We start from the raw sequence: 19,207 nt of genomic DNA, 5'->3' as shown, positions 1-19,207 counted from the left end.
GTTGTCTTCATTATGCTTAAATAGTGCCTTCTAAATTTATAGCACTCAATGGATTTTTTCTCTTCCAGACGTCTACCTTGGAACTTCAGAATTTCCCTTTGTACCTTTCAGCATTCTGTATAGTTATTTTATTCCAGTTTTCTCTTGCTTCTACTAATTCCTGTGTAACCCTATGGGAGAAACCTATTTGCTTCCCACTCAATCAGACAGGTGTTTAATTGCTTTCTTAGCACTTTCAAGTAGCTATTTTCATGTAAGAATTTCTTTCTCATTCACTTCTACTTGTTAATATATCTCTAACTTCGTGGAAAAGCAGAAATACAATGACATTTAAATCACCTTAATGCTGCTGATGTACATAAAACAATTGATAATTCCTTACCTAGTCAAAAATAAATCTCTTCCAGTTTTCATGGAGAGGAAACCACATACATTCTATGAGATATTGAGTGTATGAGCCCTTAATTATTGAATTAAAACTAAAACACAGCAATAAAATTTTCAATATATATATGTTTTGTAATAGCTTTATTAGCAATAACTCTAGCATTTTTCTGTTTTACTTACCTAGCTTTTAGTGTTCTAAATTGCTCTTATTTCCAACAGCAGCTTGGAAAGATTTTTAAACAAAATGATTTCTCAGTGTGTATGTACGTATATGTTATTTGTATAAATTGCACTAAGTAATACATATTATACATTGAAACTGACATATTCTCTGTGTTCATTTTGTTTTTCTGTGCTATATAGATAAGCTACGAGGTATTATTCATCTACAAATGCTTCCTGGAGGCATTAATTTATGCCTTACAAACATACAGTGTTGCGCTGTTTCTACTCTTTTAAAGTGCCATGAATTATAGCAGCTATTGATCATGGATCGTGGTCCAAACAAGCAAAGGGCCAAATAGTCAATGAATGTGAGATCTTTGCTCTAAATATTAAGTTAGAATTCATTTCTCCTGTCTCTATTCATCCATAATACATTTAGTGACTAGTAAACCACTACTACTTTTCAAACTTAGATTGCCTTCTTTTGTTTACTAGCCTTTCCCTGTATTCTTTTGTAAACCATTTGAAGACAACGATGATATCTGATACCTTCAAACTCCCACCATTTTTAATGATTTTTCATGCACATACTCAGTAGTTTTTAACTTTAGTTGCAATAGAACATGAAAACATGATATGACTATTTAACATTCTTGCATATTTTTCCATTTTCATACATGATTTATAATGTTTATTAGGTGATATCTATAACCACACAATTTCTTTCTTATTCAGACTAGCTTGCTAAGTTAACATAATTTCAAAACCTTCTATCAGAAGGAACATTTTTTATCTATATGATTAATTTTATAGTTCAATGTTTTAGCCTGACTAAAGTGTCTATTTTAGGAAAAACATTTGTTTGTACTAATACAACTGTATATAATTAGAGAGTTTATCTTAGCAATTCAGGGAGTAAAGCATGCTATTAAATAGTACTTATAATGGCTAGAGACTGTTTTTTAAACCCTTTACATAAAATAATTCATTTTATCCTGAGAACAATCTTGTGTGGCAGGTATTATTAACATGCCAATTTTGGAAGTAAAAAAAAAATCTTACTTTTTTTTTCACCCAGGCTGTAGTGCAGCAGTGGTGTGATCTCCGCTCATTGCAGCCTCCACCTCCCAGGTTCAAGCAATTCCCCTGCCTCAGCCTCCTGAGTAGCTGGAATTACAGATGCATGCCACCATGCTCGGCTATTTTTTTTTTTTTAATTTTTAGTAGAGATGGAATTTCGGCATGTTGGCCAGACTGGTCTTGAACTCCTGACCTCAGGCAATCAGCCTGCCTCAGCCTCCCAAAGTGCTGGGATTACAGGCATGAGCCACTGCGCCGGGCAAAAAATCTGGCAGCCTGGTGGCTCATTTGAACTCAGGAGTATGGTTTAGGAGTCCAACCTTTTAACAACTGTACAATAGGTCTTCTCTTGAAATAATAAAATTATTTTGCTTATTGTTACAGGATGTCCAAATTGAAACAAACAGAAGCATCTTATTTATGTCTTAGCATTGTCAGTCATCTTCAATTTAACACCATTTTAAAGGTTGCAGACATGGAGATGGAGAGGCAGAGCTTTAGGAGTGAAAGGGAGTCAGACAGCTACAGGATCTTGAACCCCTCTTTGCCCCAGGTGTTTACAGTTGGCTCCTATTTCTTCAGCAATATTCAGTAAATGAACAATTAATGATTGAAATTCTGAAATGAACAGTCTTTCTGGTCTCAGCAGTCACTAGATTGGGAATTCTGTTATTTAAACATTTTGCTTTAACTCTCATCTTGCAAAAATACCAAATCTGTATATTAATAAGCCTCTGTAAAACACATAGGTTAGAACTTGAGAAACAAAAAGAGTGAAACAAACAAAAATATGTAAGCATGTTTATATTCTACAATGAATTCCTATAGATTTTAAATGTTTTTATAATTTTCTTTTTTGTATTAATAAAAACAAATTAGGCTCATGTTGTTTTTATTGACTTAGGGCTTAATGGAACTGCCATTTTCCAATAGGGTTTCACATAGGTGTCCAATTAACTATTCACTTAGACAGGAGGTTATTGCACAAATACATGTAACCTTGCCCGAGACCATTTGTTTAATGTTTCCTGCCATATGACAGCGCTTATCTGATTGCTAGTAGTAAAGCAAGCAAGTCACGATGACCACAAAAGCCCTTTATGTGTCCCTAATAAGTACTACTCTCATGATTCTTAGTTTTAGGTAACATTTTGAAACACTATATTGCACAGTGACTAGATATATACATATACCTATACTGATATATACAGGCATATGGAAATTATCGTTTTTAAATTTTTCCATAATAGCAATGTATGAAAAGAAAGGCTTTATATAAAATCTCCCTTAGAAATTATTTTAGATGAAAACTGCATGCTGCTAAATACTGACACACGTAATTCAGTAATGAGAATTTGACATAGATTCAATACAATATTGTATGGCTTTGGGAAACCTGAAGCTTTCTTTCTTTCTTTCACTTTCTTCCTTCTTCACTATCCTCCTTCTCTCTCTTTCTTTCCTAATTCTTTTTTTTTCTTTAAAGTACCATCTATTAATATCCAGCAATTAAAAATATACATTAACATCCTATAAATCAATAGAAGCTGTGAAGTATTATATGTATTTCTGGCTTTCATTACAACAAATAGAGAGAGAGATTTCTTTACAACAACTAGAGCAGGTAGTTCACAGAAAATGCCTATATTTATATGAACTAATAAGATCATAGATGTTAAAAATTAACATTAACAATCTCTATTGTTATTAGTATCAAGATAATAATAAGTACATAAGATTTTTGGATATAGGTTTCTTTATCCTTAGAATGAACTTTTATTTCTTGAAAAAAAGGAGATTCTCCACAGATACATGTGTATGTGTTTGTATATAAACTGACATGTCCATATGCATACATGTTTTGACTTGTGGGAATCACACAAGTATGAGTTTAAGAAAGAATCTAATGTTTTCTGAAGATATAATAAAGCCTAAAGGTGAAGACAGCTATTTTGTCTTTATTATCTAACCACAGATTTGCAGTAGCACAAAGAGGGGAAAAGGAATTAGGAGGGTCTAGGTGAGCTCCTGGGATTACAGCCTGTGCAAAGCAGACTAAACTAGGTTTCAATTTGCAACAGTTCCAGTGCAAGAATAACATTTTGTTAGTTATTTCCTCAGATATTTTAGGTCCTATAAATTTTGCAAGGCATGTTTTCTATAGAAATAACTATGTATCCTCAAATGTTATATTAGAGAAATGATTTTTCTGATAATATTATGTGATAATTAACTGCATTAGACAAATGAGTGACTATGTCCAGAAAGCAAGTCGGCCAAGCTGTAGAAATCCCATTAGTTAATATGAACAAGTTGTTTACGCTTAACTCTGTCAATACCAGAATCAACCATCATTTTTATTTTGGCATAAGAGTAAATCAGCAATTATAATATCTATATTTCTTTACACATAAGCTATGTTTAGAAAGTCTGCATTGTGTATTTAAGGACTTGTTCAAACTTTAATTACTTCTTTTTTTCTTTTCATTTTGATATTAATCACTTTTCACAAGAAGGATATAGAGTTTTCTCAGAAATAAATGGAATTTAATAGCCTAAATATGCCCTTTCTCTGCAACTCTCAATTTAAAATTAAACCTGTTGAAATGTATTATCAATTTCTTCTCTATTTACCTCACAAAAATTTGCTGATGGTCTAAAGGTATCATTCAAAGCACAAAATCAACTTTTAAAAGTTCTCTTTGTGAAAAGAAACTTAGATTTTCCCCTAAAGAATGGTTACTTAAAATAGAATAATTTCAAAGCACACAATCTTAATATTTATTCGGGTTGCAAATTTGCTTATTTTCATTATGAAAAAAATCAATGTACTGAAAATATTTTTAATAGTTTTTATTTTAAAATTATGGAGCTCTTCTCTAAGCCTTTTAACCCAAGTTGCTACACAGATTTTTCAACAAAAATAAAATCTTCACTTAACATGGGAGTTTGAGATGAGAACTCAATTCTAAGGAAGCTAGGTGATTAAAAAGTTACTACACTAAAGAGTGGTTATAGAAAGGTATACACAGGACTAACTTGTGCATTGACAATAAAACATTATCTATAATCTTAATCCAACAATTTTTATGATAGTGAAACACTAAAATTAACACAACTCACAGCAAATAATTGAGGTAGTAGGAAAAACTAAAGGGACAATAATTGTGTATTTTTCTCCCAAAAGCTAAGAGAGAAGAGCTCACCACAAAAACAAAAATACAGCAAAGAGTTGAGATGCTTCACTTAGACTGAATGTCACTATGATTGTACATTTATTGATATATTAAGTTGTTGCTGCTGTCCTTCTTAGACCAGGGTGGCTCATGATAAGAGTTCTCAGGAGAGCAGGTTATGGGCCTTCTTGATGTTGACAAGGTTATCTTCAAAGAATCAACAAGATGCCTGAGAAGATAAAGAGTCAGGAATCCAATATACCCACCAGAATAAATTTTGGAACCAAGAAAAAAATATTTTTTAAAAAAGGTCTTTCTCAGGCCGGGCGCGCTGGCTCAAGCCTGTAATCCCAGCACTTTGGGAGGCCGAGGCGGGTGGATCACGAGGTCAAGAGATCGAGACCATCCCGGTCAACATGGTGAAACCCCGTCTCTGCTAAAAAATACAAAAAATTAGCTGGGCATGGTGGTGCGTGCCTGTAATCCCAGCTACTCAGGAGGCTGAGGAAGGAGAATTGCCTGAACCCAGGAGGCGGAGGTTGCGGTGAGCCGAGATCGCGCCATTGCACTCCAGCCTGGGTAACAAGAGCGAAACTCCGTCTCAAAAAAAAAAAAAAAAAAAAAAAAGGTCTTTCTCTTTGCCTTTCAATTCCTCTTTCCTGCCCAAACTTGGAAATACCAGAAGCAACAAGGAGAGCAGATTTATTAATGAGGGTAGGTGACACACATTGCCATAAGCTAGAACTGAGGTGGGAGGGGAAGGGGGACAGAAACAGGACTGAGAATGCGGTATCAGAGAGGAAAAAAGGAATCAATTTGTGTGTAATTAGAAAGTGAATTTTTAAAAGCTTGCATTTGGCTTTTATTTCTCATTTTATTTTTAATTATTTATTTTAGAGACAGGGTCTTGCTCTGTTGCCCAGACTGGTGTGCAGTGGGGTAATCATAGCTTATTGTAGCCTCAGCCTCCTGAGCTCAAGTGATCCCTCCCACCTCAGCCTCTCAAAGTGCTGGGACTATAGGTGTAAACCAATGCACTCCGCCTGTATTTGGTTTTTAAATACATGGAATATTATTCTACAAGACAAAAGTGACTGAAAAAACTTTGGAAACTGCCTCACATATCTTATGCATTTGGGGAAGGGAGATCCAACAGAATGTGTTTGAGGGCATAAGAGGAAGAAAAAATCTCATTATTGTCCTGCTGAGAGATATTCATTCAAAAACTTTCTGTATTCTCAGGAGTCACCATGACTTGTTAATGATATTGTCATCGGCCAACCAATTCTCTCTTCTGTCTCTCTTAACTCATTTTTAGCTGGATTTCTGTCAATGCAATTCAAATGTTCATGGGATGTTAGCATCATCCCTGCCTGTAGAAACTGGACATAATCCCATTTCTCAGCCACAGCGATTGGTTCAGTCATAGACTAAGCCCAGGAGATACAAAGAGAATGCAATAGAACACAATAAGTGTTTTCATCCTCTGGAGAGAACTTGCAGAAGAAGTTTCTGTCTCTGTGCAAGCATGATAATGCATGTCCCTTCAATAATTATTGACAGTCATCTTGCAACCAGCCTGAAAGCAAAGCTGATGCAGCAGCAGACTAGAGAAATGGTTTGGAAATAGGTCTTTATTAATACTGTTGAGCTAGCGAATCAAATAAACCGTGAATCCCATCCTAGATCAAGACATCTCAGTAGCATAAGCCAAGAAATTTTCTTGAATAAACCATAACTCATTTGAAGTTAGACTTTTAGTATCTCGCTGTATATTATTCAACATTTAATCCTGCATTCTAGCCATGGAGTCAGAATCCTCTACATTTTCTGTCTCTTTGGCTACAGAGATTAGTGAAACCAAGAGGGATCAATCATTGTACTCTAATTTTCTATAGACAGAACTTGGCCAAAGGAATTGTTTCCCAGAAAAACTTGAAATATCTTTAGTAGAAGGGTAACATATCCTCTTTACTTTCAAAGTATATTGCAGGCAACCCTGTAATTCTTGTTCAGAACTGAGATATTTTGAGACAAGGCAGTTGACGCTTGGAAAGAAGCAGAGGAAATAAAGAGAATCATGATGGCTTTACGGTAATTGTTATGGTAATAATTGCATTTTGTGAGGCTTGAATTTGCAATGCTTTTTTTTTCTTCGTTTCTGTAACCAAAAGAATACTTTGAATGTGTCTTTGAGTATACATTCATCAAAGTCACTTTTTTGTCCTTTGCAACCTTAGATTCCTGATGCTGCTCTTCCTAAGCAATGCCTTTCATGTTATTTCTGTAACTATTATTTTTGCACCGGTATGTATAATGGCAAGCTATAACATTCAACTATAGTATAGTAATTGACATCACAGTTTTAACTCATTTTTTTGTAAAAAATATGCTTCAGTCTACTTTACGTATTAGCATAATTTATTATAAACATTTAGATGCTTCCAAATAGTTGCTATCAGCGACAGGTTAGGTTGAATATACTTGACTATAAATACAGATATTAGTTTCTAGATTATAAATTTCCAGTACCAATATTTTGAAGTCAAAGGTCATTTAAAAATATATTTACAACTATTGCCACATTGCTTCAAAGATGTTTTCCTGACTAAAAAATGAAGAATTTATGAAATGGCCAGTTTTTGGAAACCTTTAGCAAGAGTAAATATTATGCATTTTTTTCTTATGACAATCTAATATGTGAACAACTGTATCACCTTTAAATTTGAGGAGATCTTCTGAAAAGTGTATTGACAATTTATGTTTCTTATCATGGGAATGCTCTCTCCTTTATTGATTTAAAGTAAAGGTTTTATAATTTTATATGTGCAAGAAATATTTAAGATTTTCTCTTTGCATTTAATTCTTTATCTTTTGTTATAACCCCTACCCTAGATAAATTTTAAAGATTCATATGAGTGTTTTGATATTTACTTATGGTTTCTGTTTTTCTTTTAATATGGAATGATGACAGAGATTCCATATTAATTCTCTTTTATTTCCTTACAGTAATTAAGAAAAACAGCTCTTTTAAGTTCATGTATTTTATTTTTACATCAAAGTTTGCTTTCTAAAGTTTTAATTTAAGTATATACAACATTTATATGTTCTTAAAATTAATTCTCAACAAGGTATATGTAAAATCTAGCCTTTCTCTTGATTTCTCTATTTGAGTGCCGCCATCTACCTAAAAGTGTAAAATGCACAATATGTCTTTTAATGTGCAGAGATCTCAAAAATATGGTCCAATATAGACACATACAGGTATACTGTGTTTCCACAACCCAACTCGAGATATTTCTTCTAATATTTTTAAGAGTTTAGGATATAATTTAAGATAATTATTTTTTTGAAATGTGATATCAGGATTTTATCAAAGATGTTTTTATCAAAATATACAGTAAAATATTCATATATGTAGTGATTTTACATATGATAAGAAATAGTTCTATGACAATATTTTTCCAATAGCTAAATGCCCAAAAATAATTTAAAAAATAAAGAATTCATTTTTTCACTATTGTTATAAAATGCCCTCTTAATCATTTGTTAACTAAAACCTTTTTTTTTCTGATTTTCCTATTCCTTTGACTTAATGGTAAATCATTTACATTTGAAATCATATCCATATATTATTATTATTATTATATTAGATTTATGTTAATAACATTTTCTAGACAATTGCAAAATCATTCTAATTTCCAAATTTCTGTTTTTCCCCCTTATTTATTAAATAGTTACCATAAATTTTAAAGTAAAGATTTAAGGGTGCTCTTCAATGAGACTTCTTTTAATATGTAATATTTTAAACCATCAGAAAGTAATTAAAAAATAACCACATTAACATCATTCAACTTCATCAAAATAATAGCGACTTTTCATATTTCTCTTGAATTTTGTTTAAACAGTAAAAGGTGTAATAATGGTTAAATTACCTCATGCATCTGTATTTGTGAGCAGCCATCATTTTGATATAAAGTTTATCATTTGGATACATATTTTTATAACTTTATAGATTAATATAAACATATATATTTATAACAATATAGTACTTTTATAAGTTTTAAAAGTCAGCAGCTGGCTTTTTACAATATTCTGACATATCCATTTTCATATATGTAGCTCTAGTATTCATTTTTATCTTATGTATAGTAATTTCTTTACTGAAATATCCTCATCTATCTCCTGTTAAAGAGAATCTAGTCTGATTTCAGCATTTGTTTGACTTTTATATTTTGAGCCATAACTACCTAACAGAATTGCAACAATTTTATTATCATTAAAAATTATTTCTTCAAATTGGTCTTATACATTTATATCCCTAATAAAATAACAGTTCTCTTTATATATATAAACACTTCATATTATCAAGATTTAAAATTTCACCAATTTGATGTTTATAAAAGTATCTCAATTTACTAATTTGAATCCTCGAGTATTGGTGATGGCAAACACATTTTCATTTTCATTTTCCAGCTGTTTTTGTAGAAACTAATTTTCATATGTTTTCTTTTTTCTTCAGTTGGGCCATTTCTCCTTTTGACTTTTTTGGTGATATTATTGAGTTGTGACAGCTCGTTGTCTTACAGTTCTGTAAGACATTTTTATAAGTGTTTCATAATTACACTTTGATTACTCTATCTCCCACCAATTGTAATTTTTCTTTGGATTTTACTTACAGTGTTCTTTGGTAACCAGAAATTATCTTATTGTTATTTCTGAGTAAAGTACCATTTTCATTTTTTAAAAAAGAGAATACAGAAAATAATCCCATACTGTGAAGTATAAAGAAATAACATAGATATGAATTTTAAGAGATTCTAACAGATAATTCAGATATAATTTAAAATTACAGTACTGAACTTTAGTTTCCCGTGACAAGTTAGTCTATAGAGCATCAAGATTCCCAGCTTTAAATCATACCAAATTGACTGTAAATGACAGCTTATCTCACTGTCTTACATTTCCTTCACATGTGTCAAATATTTCTTATCCTCTTGGGATTTTTCTATTAAAAACTGCAAATTAATGATGTGGTTCAGCTGTGTCCTTACCCAACTAACATCTTGAATTGTAGCTCCCATAATTCTCACATGTTGCGAAAGGGACCAAGTGGGAGGTAATTGAATCCTGGGAGGTGGTTCCCCCATACTGTTCTTGTGGTAGTGAATAAGTCTCAGAGATCTGATGGTTTTATAAGGGGAAATCCCTTTCCCTTAACTCTCATTCTCTCTTGTCTCCTGCCACGTAAGATAAGCCTTTCACCTTCCACCATGATTGTGAGGCCTCCCCAGCCACATGAGAATTATGGGAGCTACAACTCAAGATGAGATGTGGGTAGGAACACAGCCAAACCGTTTCAGTCCTGGGCAGTGTTTTATGTTTCTGTTTCATTACTTACCCACAGATATATTTTGCTGTCTGTGGGTATTTTGCTATGTCTGCTTTTCAGTTGGTTTATATTTGCTTAGATTTAATTTTTGTTTTTCTGCCTATGTTTGATACGCTTTCATGCAGTTGATTTGAAGGAGCTTTTCAACATGTCTTCTCTGTATCATTTTTTTTTACTATAGTTTAAGTAGTGGGGTCCATGTGCAGAATGTGCAGGTTTGTTACATAGGTATACACATGCCATGGTGGTTTGCTGCATTTTTTAAAGTAATTCAAGTTTCAAGTTCTAAAAAATGGCATTCTGATTATAAATGTATTAATCTGAATTTTCATTTTTTTAAATGGTCAACCTAAATTTTCAAGTTAATATCAATATATTGTTAATTTTTTTTACTTCTATAAAAAAACTATAGTTCCTGTACATAGTTTTTAAATAGTTTAGTTACACATTTTGGTTAAAATTAATTTCAGATAATTATAGATGTTGTGATTATTTTGTTGCTATGTTTTATTTTTTTGACCATATTACATATTAAAATGTACAAAATTTTACTTTCCATTTTATTAATGAAAACTGGCATGTGTTAAAAACCACTTTCAGTTTTTTTTAATTTGGTTTTCATTGTTGTGTTTCTATTTATTTGTTTTGTAAGCCTATTTTTCTCATATTGTTAAGTTTACTTCTTCATAAAATATAATGTTAAATTAGCTTACTTATATCATTAAACCTTTGTTAAAGGATAATTTCCAGAAGAGAAAATCAAAACTTTCATACGAACATAAGATAAACTCATGAAATTATTGTCTTAATCTCATTAATTGATGAGGGAACCAGTAACATGTTATGATGAGTTCAAAGAATATTTGAGAAATCATATAAGTAAATTGAATATATAACAAAAAAGAAATGTTAGTATTAGTTTGCTGGATTAGATACAAAACTGGTTAAAGTTCAACAGGGCTATATACAGTAACTGTTACCAGAGGCGAATCCATATGGATCTGCAGCAAACTGGATCCTTGTATTCTAGGAGGAAAGAATTCAGCCAAGGAGCAGAAGTAGGTTTAAGAAAGAGGGAGAGGCCAAGGCAAGTTTTAGAGTGGGAGTGAGAGTTTATAATAAAGTTTTAGAGCAAGAGCAAAGGAAGAAAAATACACTTTGAAGAGTGCCAAGCAGGCAACTTAAGAGATCCAAGTGTTCTGTTCAGCCCTAGACTTGGGGCTTTATACACAGGCATAGTGCAGTGTTTTCTTTTCTCTTCTTCCCCAGGGGTGGGCTGATGCTTGACTTCCATATGCAGAGTGTTGGGCAACACTTGGGAGGGTGAACACATGTGTAATGTGTTTACTGAGGTTGTGTGCATGCTTTCTAGGATTGATATTCATTTATCAGCTCAACACCGCCAGAGGAAGGTCATAGATCTTTCATTTTCCCTCTTATTGCACATGCCTGAGTCTGCTAGCCCAGTTCCAGAGATCTTATCAAGAAGTTGCTGATCACCAGATCCAGGTGTTTTCAATCTTTTGGAAGCCTGGTTCCCTTGGTGCTAGCTGTGATCAATTATCACTTTAGAGAGAGAGTTTAACAACCATCGGACTACTACTTGACATTCTTGGAGTGGGGCTCTCCTGCCCTGCTCTTTCTGCTTAACTACCTACTCTAACATAACCACTGTGGTTATCTCTTTCACAGGACAGAAATTACTTGCTTCTCTACTGGAAAAAAAAAAAAAAACTACAAGCTAACCTCTGTTCCTACAGATAAGTAAAATAGCCAAGACATTCAATATTGCACTAAGGGAAGGCTAACTAATCCCTTTGCTTACCCAAAATTCTCATAAATTTTTTGATATCCTTCTATATTTTCATTCTCACTATAGTTTATAACTGATGATTAATCTTTATAATATATTAGAATTTTCCCTCTATGTCTATCCTTCTTAATGCTGTAACAAGAATTGTTAGTATATTTCCCAAGTGTTTTTAGGGCAATAGTGATAATACGAGCATGGTTTTCTTTCTTCTCTTTATGTCAAACTCTATTAAGGTGATAGATTGTTTACTGATGGAAGATTTTGGATTTTAAAGAGAAAAATGACAATGATGATATTGCATTATTCCTTAAAACATATCAACATGGTATGGGGGGGAGGGTTGAATGGGTCAAGCATAGATATTTTAAGATTCGTGAAACTATTTTGTATCATAATACAATAGTGAAAACAAGTGATTAAGCATTTTTTAAACCCATAGAAATTTATAACAAACAGAGCAAATCTTAACATATGCAATTTGAAAAAATATTATTAAGGGAATCAAAAAATTACAGAGTAGAATGTAGAATGTGACAAAATAGTCTACATACATTACAAATGTATGAAACAGCTTCACTAAATGGAAGGGAAGAATTAGGTACTTTCTAAAGTAACTTTGGAAATAAGTGGAGTCCATAAGACTAAAGGCAAAAATCAATGTATTTAAACACTATACTCTAGTTGGTAATGTTGCTCTCTACAGAGGTGCCAGTTTACGTCTTTGATACCGGCATACATGTATACTGGAATTGAACAAATAAATTAAAAAATGGCTGATAGTGGGAGAGAGAATTCTCAATTTTCAAAAGACAATATACAGAGAAATGAAGTGTGTAGGTTAGAATGATCCATATGTTAATGGATCATTAGAAGAAGGCATACAGTAGGCATCATGGAGTAGGCGGCATCAGTTTGAGCTCATATTTAGCTTAATAAAGATAACAGTTATGTATAGTACTACTTATAACTGCACAGGTTACTGTACAACAATACACATGTTAATCTTTCTTGTTTTGTCAATTTAGAGGGCCTAGAAACAATGATATTCCAGTTGTACAAGGATACCTAGCAACCACATGTTGGTTTCTAATACCATCCTCCAATAAAAGGAACCACAGTCACATGGAGAAATACTTGAGGCTAGGACACAGATTATATACAAGATAAACCTGTAGTATCAGAAAGTTGGAAAGTGCTTATCACACATAGACAAAAATGCACACACACAAAGATAAAAATATGTCAAATAAGCCAGAGTATGTCAATAGAGTAGCATTAAATTATAACCCAAAATATAATATAAATGTCCATCAGGCTATACTCATGTAAGTAAATTATTGAATGAAGAGACAATTGGAGAATAGTAGTCAAGTATATCATGAAGAAGAATGCCAAGTAATTGACATAGATACTCTACTATCAAAGAGGCAGAGCATAATTTCCTACTCCTTAAGTGTGGGCACTGCATAGTGACTTCTTCCTATGAATTGAGTATGGCAAAGGAGAAGAAATGAGAGTAATTTTATAGCAAAGAAACCTGACAAGCACTATCTCAAACCAGAGAATCTAAGTTAACATCAACAGCAATGTCATTTGATATTAGACAGTGTGCACACTACTAATTGACATACTATCAAATCACATATAACCTATGTGATGAGGGTGGCACTTTTCCCTCTATGGTCTTCTTCCTTGAAACATTTTCTCACAGACTAATCATAATAAAAGCATTGCACAATCCCCAATAGGTAACACTCTACAAAATAACTGAATAGTACTGCTTGTTATGTCAAGGTCATTAAACATAAGGAAAATCTGAGAAATAGTCAATACCAAGAGGAGACTTGACTTTTAAATGCAATGTTGTGCCCCAAATTGGATCCTGGAACAGAGAAGGGATATTAGGTAAAAGGGAGTGTGAATAAAGTAAGAATCTTGGTGAATAATTTTGTATCAACACTAATTCATTAAATGTATTACATTTAATGACAAATGTATCATATTAATGTAAGATGGATAATAATAAGGGAATCTGAGTGTGGGGCATTCAGGAACTGTCTGCACTACCTTCACAGTAATTTTGCAAACATAAAAATACTTGAAAATAAAATGTTTATTGAAAATATAAAAATATAATGATATGAAAAAGCTTTTTAATGATATGCAATATAAATGGGTTTAAGAAAGGCATCATACATTTAAATAATAGTAAATAGTATTAATTCCAACAGGGTGATATTGCTATACAAGTGAAACTTCAAAACAAGCCCCTAAAAACTCATTTTTCACTGTGTTACTACTATTAATTTTCTTATGTACAAGTCTTAGACTTTCCAAAGAATGGTAAAACTCAGATAATTTTTTACATTATTTTCTAATCTTAACCTATATTTCATGGCCTTTTTATTCTGTGTTTATACGGTAAATGCCAGCAATCTTTTTCCATAAAGAACCAAATGGTAAATATTTTAAGCTTTGCAAGGGCACAGTGTCACAAATATTCAACTCTGCCATTAGCGCTTAAAAGTAGCCATAGGCAACATATGAACAAATGAGTGTGACTGTGTTCCAATAAAGCCTTATTTGCAAAAACATATGGCAAGGTGGATTTGACCTGCATGTCATGGCTTGCAGATCCCTAATACAGAGAATAAATGTTTGTATCTCTTATGTTAATTATTAGATCCTTTTAGTTTTATTAAGGTAGTCAATTTTAACTAGACTTCTCTCAGGAAGTATTATGTTTCAAAATTAAAGACATAATTTAAAAAATAGCATAATGAATTTACAATGCTACCGTCAAGCATATGCTGAGTAGTTTGGTTTGAGGAGATTGTGTAACGAATGCTTGGAGACTCTGAAGCTTTCTTTTGCTGTCTTTGCTCTTTCAAAATTTTGTGCAAATTAAAAGTATTTTTTCCCATGCTTATGTAACTTTGTGGTAGAAATTTGTAGCCACTTCATAAAACTTATAAAAATATAGGGTTTCTAGTCTGTTAGTACCAGTACTCTTAAGATCAACAGAAAGAGTAGTGTGGGAGAGAATAGTGAACTCAGAATCACAGGTATTATATTCTAGACCTTTTAATCATGACCGAACAAGTTGTCAAGCCTCATTGATAAAATAAGTTAGCAGTCATTGGTAATAACTGATATTCACTAAATACGATACATTATATTTTACCTTTTTAAAATAAAGGCAATAACTTTGTATATGCCACAACCCATGTACCACTGCATTTTCATAGTATTATATCTTACATATGGTTTCACCAACTTTGAAAATAAAAGTATGTTTTATAAGAGTGTCAAAAGTCTTTGGTTGAAATTCATAAATTGTTGTTTAAATAGGGTAAATGTAGAAAAAAGTATGATGGGCATAGTAAAGAGGAGATAAAATATTGATCCTAGACTTTGGACTTGTGATTCTAAAATTTGCATTTTGAATATGTCTAAAAGAGAACTTACACTTACTATATTTAAGCTAATCTGCATCTTTTAAATAAGAACTTTTTCATCATAATTATATTTCATTTAAAAATGTAATAAATGTTAACTAGTGGAGTAGAAAAATCTCTCATTTTTCATACACATATATTCCAGAGGATTAAATATGGTGTGGTCTCTATATAGTCTCTATATAGTCTAAGATGCTTTGGAAAAGCTATGGGAACTTCTTTGAGATTTTTTCAAAAGGACAGTCAAGCTGACTCTTAGGATCACAGGAGAAACAAAGACACTAATTGTCCTTGCAACAGAGGTGCACACAGCCGCAAGACTTCACTGAAAATAATATGCTGCTTTGTAGTGTAGGACCTCCCTCAAATTCTTTAAGCTCTGTCATATGATCATCAGAACGATGAATGAGTTAGACATGCCATTTGGCTCGATTTAGGCCAATTACTTATACTCTAAAGAGGGCACAGATAGACAGCTGAACATAAGGAGAGTGGGGGGCGGGGGGGTCCTAGCCACACAATAAACAAAATGTGTTCTTAGTTCGGGGAACAGAGGGGCTTATTAAAAGATGAAAACTAGTGGTGAATAGGAAGCTTAGAAAAATATGCAGCCATGATTCCTCTCTCTAGTGTTTTCTTCAGTTTCTATTGTATCCTGCTTTCTGTATAACCAAGTGACCTCTAAACCCTGTAAATAGCAAATAGAACTTTTCTCCTTCTTCTCTGGGTGGATGACTATTATCCTTTCATCTTGAAAGGTCATGGAGTATCAGTTGAAGAAGTACACCACTTTGCTTTGAGTGCCCTCTCTGTTTGAAGTGATTGGTCTGTTTGCTTTATCAATGGTGGTCTGTCTCCAAACAAATAAAAAATTAGTTAATCATCTTTCCATCTCTAAACCATGGACATTTTGAACTGAAAAGAAGCTAAATATACAATAGGATTTAATGTTTCAAATTACACATTTTAGATATTCAGTAGTTACTAAGATTAGTAGAACATTACACTGAAAAATGATAGAGTATATTATTACACTTTATAATAATAAAGTGAAAAAAAGGCTATCAAGTAAATACTGGGACAAAAATTAATATTTAGGTAAAGATAACATGTGTCCGATTTTGTGTTTTTATCATTCTGTGAGAACGTATTTCTAAAGTAGTGTCTAGTTTTTGTGAAGACCCTAAAATACAAAACCACGATTAAGGGAAGAATGGAAAACAATAGAAGGGTATCTTATATTTGCTTTTATTTTTTAAATTTATTATTATTATTATTATTATTATTTTAAAGAGACAAGGTATGACTATGTTGCCAGGCTGCTCTAGAACTCCTGATATAAAGTGATCCTCCTGCCTCAGCCTCCCAAAGTGTTAGGATTACATGCGTAAGCCACCGTGCCCAGCCTTATACTTTGTTTTAATATGAAGTATATCCTCTAACTTCATATTTTAAAACTTACACTTATCAGTGTTGGGAAAGTATGGAATACACTATATCAGTGTAGAAAAATGAAGACTATGGAAGAATACGATAGACATTTGAACTCAAGAAAGTTATGGATACTTGAATATAGATGAACCCGTTTAATAAATTTGGACTCATAAACCTAAGGCATAATTATTATATTAGGCTAGGTAATGTTATGAAAAATGAGTTTACTAAAATATAATTTGTACTTGTTAAGCTTTATATGTAATCTTTTACTGAGTATCTTTCCTAAATATTTATTAGAAAATAAAAATAAAGAGCCTTATGAAAAGTTCAGATATTAATGGTATTAACTGTTAATTTTCAACTGACTGGCAAGGGAAACAGGGAATTCTTTGTCAATATCATTAAGGCTTTGCAATAATGGGGACAAATTCTTTTTAAAAAAACATGCTTCCAAAAGTGAACTGTTAATGGTGTATTTTAATGCAAATGAAAACTACATTTGTGATCAGCAATCATTTCCATATTCTTAACACATAAACACAGTGCTTTTTGATCCTAATCACTACTTACAGTCTACAACTGTTTGTAATGAAGTGAAGCATTATAGGTTTATTAACTTTGAATTTAGTGTTATGAGTTTCACAACTGTAATTTTATTACAAATATAAATATAGTATGTAAGTTAAACTTAATCTTAGAAATTGAAGGGATTCTTTAATTTCTACCTTTGCATAATATTACCTCTGATATAAAGAATGGAAACAATATGAACTTCCAAGATAAGAAACAGATAAAATTACTCCTCTACATGTCTTCAAATGGATGTTCTTTGTATAGTAATTTAACATCAGCTCAAAATAAGATACAGGCATATTTTGGAGATATTATGGGTTTGGTCCCAGACCACCACAATAAAGAAAATATAGCAGTAAAGTGAGTCACACAAAAATTTTGGTTTTTAGAGACATACAAAAATTAGGTTTACACTGTACTATAGTCTATTGTATGCAATAGCATTATGTCTAAAAGTATATACATCGCTTCATGAAAAATGCTTTATTGCTAAAAAATACTAATAATCATCGGAGCTTTAATGAATGATAACTTCTGTGTGGTAGGGTCTTGTCTCCATGTTAATGGCTGCTGACTAATCAGGGTGGTGGTTGCTGAAGGTTGGAATGGCTATGGCAATTTCTTAAAGTAAGAAAACAATAAACTTTACCCCATCAATTGACTCTTCCCTTCATGAGTTGTTTCTCTATAACATGCCATTTGATAGTATTTTACCCACAGGAGAACTTCTTTCAAAATAGAAGTCAATCCTGTCAAAACCTGCTGCTAGTATATTAACTAAGGTTTTGGTATGTTCTAAATTCTTTATTGTCATTTCAACAATGTTCACAGCATCTACGCTAGTACTAGATTCTATCTCAAGAAACCACTTTCTTTGTTTGTTTATAAGAAAAAATTCTTTGTTCATTTGAAATGAGATTGTAGTAATTTGCTCTTGTCTTCAGCCTCCACAATTTTTTTTTTTTTTTTGGAGACAAAGCTTTGCTCTGTCGCCCAGGTTGAGTGCAGCGGGGTGATCTTGGCTCGCTGCAACCTCCACCTCCCAGGTTCAAGCCATTCTCCTGCCTCAGCTTCCTGAGTAGCTGGGACTACAGGCGCATACCACCATGCCTGGCTAATTTTTGTATTTTTAGTAGAGATGGGATTTCACCATGTTGGCCAGAATGGTCTTGATCTCCTGACCTCGTGATCCACCCACCTTGGCCTCCCAAAGTGTTCAGATTACAGGCGTGAGCCACTGTGCCTGGCCTCAGCCTTGACTTTTAATCCTACTTCTCTTTATGTTTCCACCATATCTGCAGTTACTTACTCCGCTGAAGTCTTGAAACACTCAAAGTCACCCATGAGAACTGGAATCACCTTCTTCCAAACTCCTGTTAATGTTGATATTTTGACGTCCTTTAATGAACCATAAATGTTCTTAACGACATCTAGAATGATGAATCAGTATTTTCCAGAAGGTTTTCAACTTAATTTGTTGAGATCCATCAGTGAAACCACCATTGTTAAAACAAAAATACTTTAGCCAAATTAAAACTTACAGAGTTTAATTAAACAAAGAATGATTCACAAAAAACTTAGTGTCTGCAAAGTGCTATGAAGGAAAGCACAGTAAAACCAGGTATGCCTACACTTATTTTATATTTTTATAAATGATACTGTTTTCTTGATCTCTTTTTGGATAGTTCATTGCTAGTGTATAGAAATGCTTCCCTAGTTCCCCCCC

Source organism: Sapajus apella, unplaced genomic scaffold (genome assembly GCF_009761245.1).
Source record: "Sapajus apella isolate SASKATOON/1434 unplaced genomic scaffold, GSC_monkey_1.0 scaffold6, whole genome shotgun sequence".
NCBI lineage: Eukaryota > Metazoa > Chordata > Mammalia > Primates > Cebidae > Sapajus > Sapajus apella.
Note: the sequence above shows the minus strand (reverse complement) of the source record.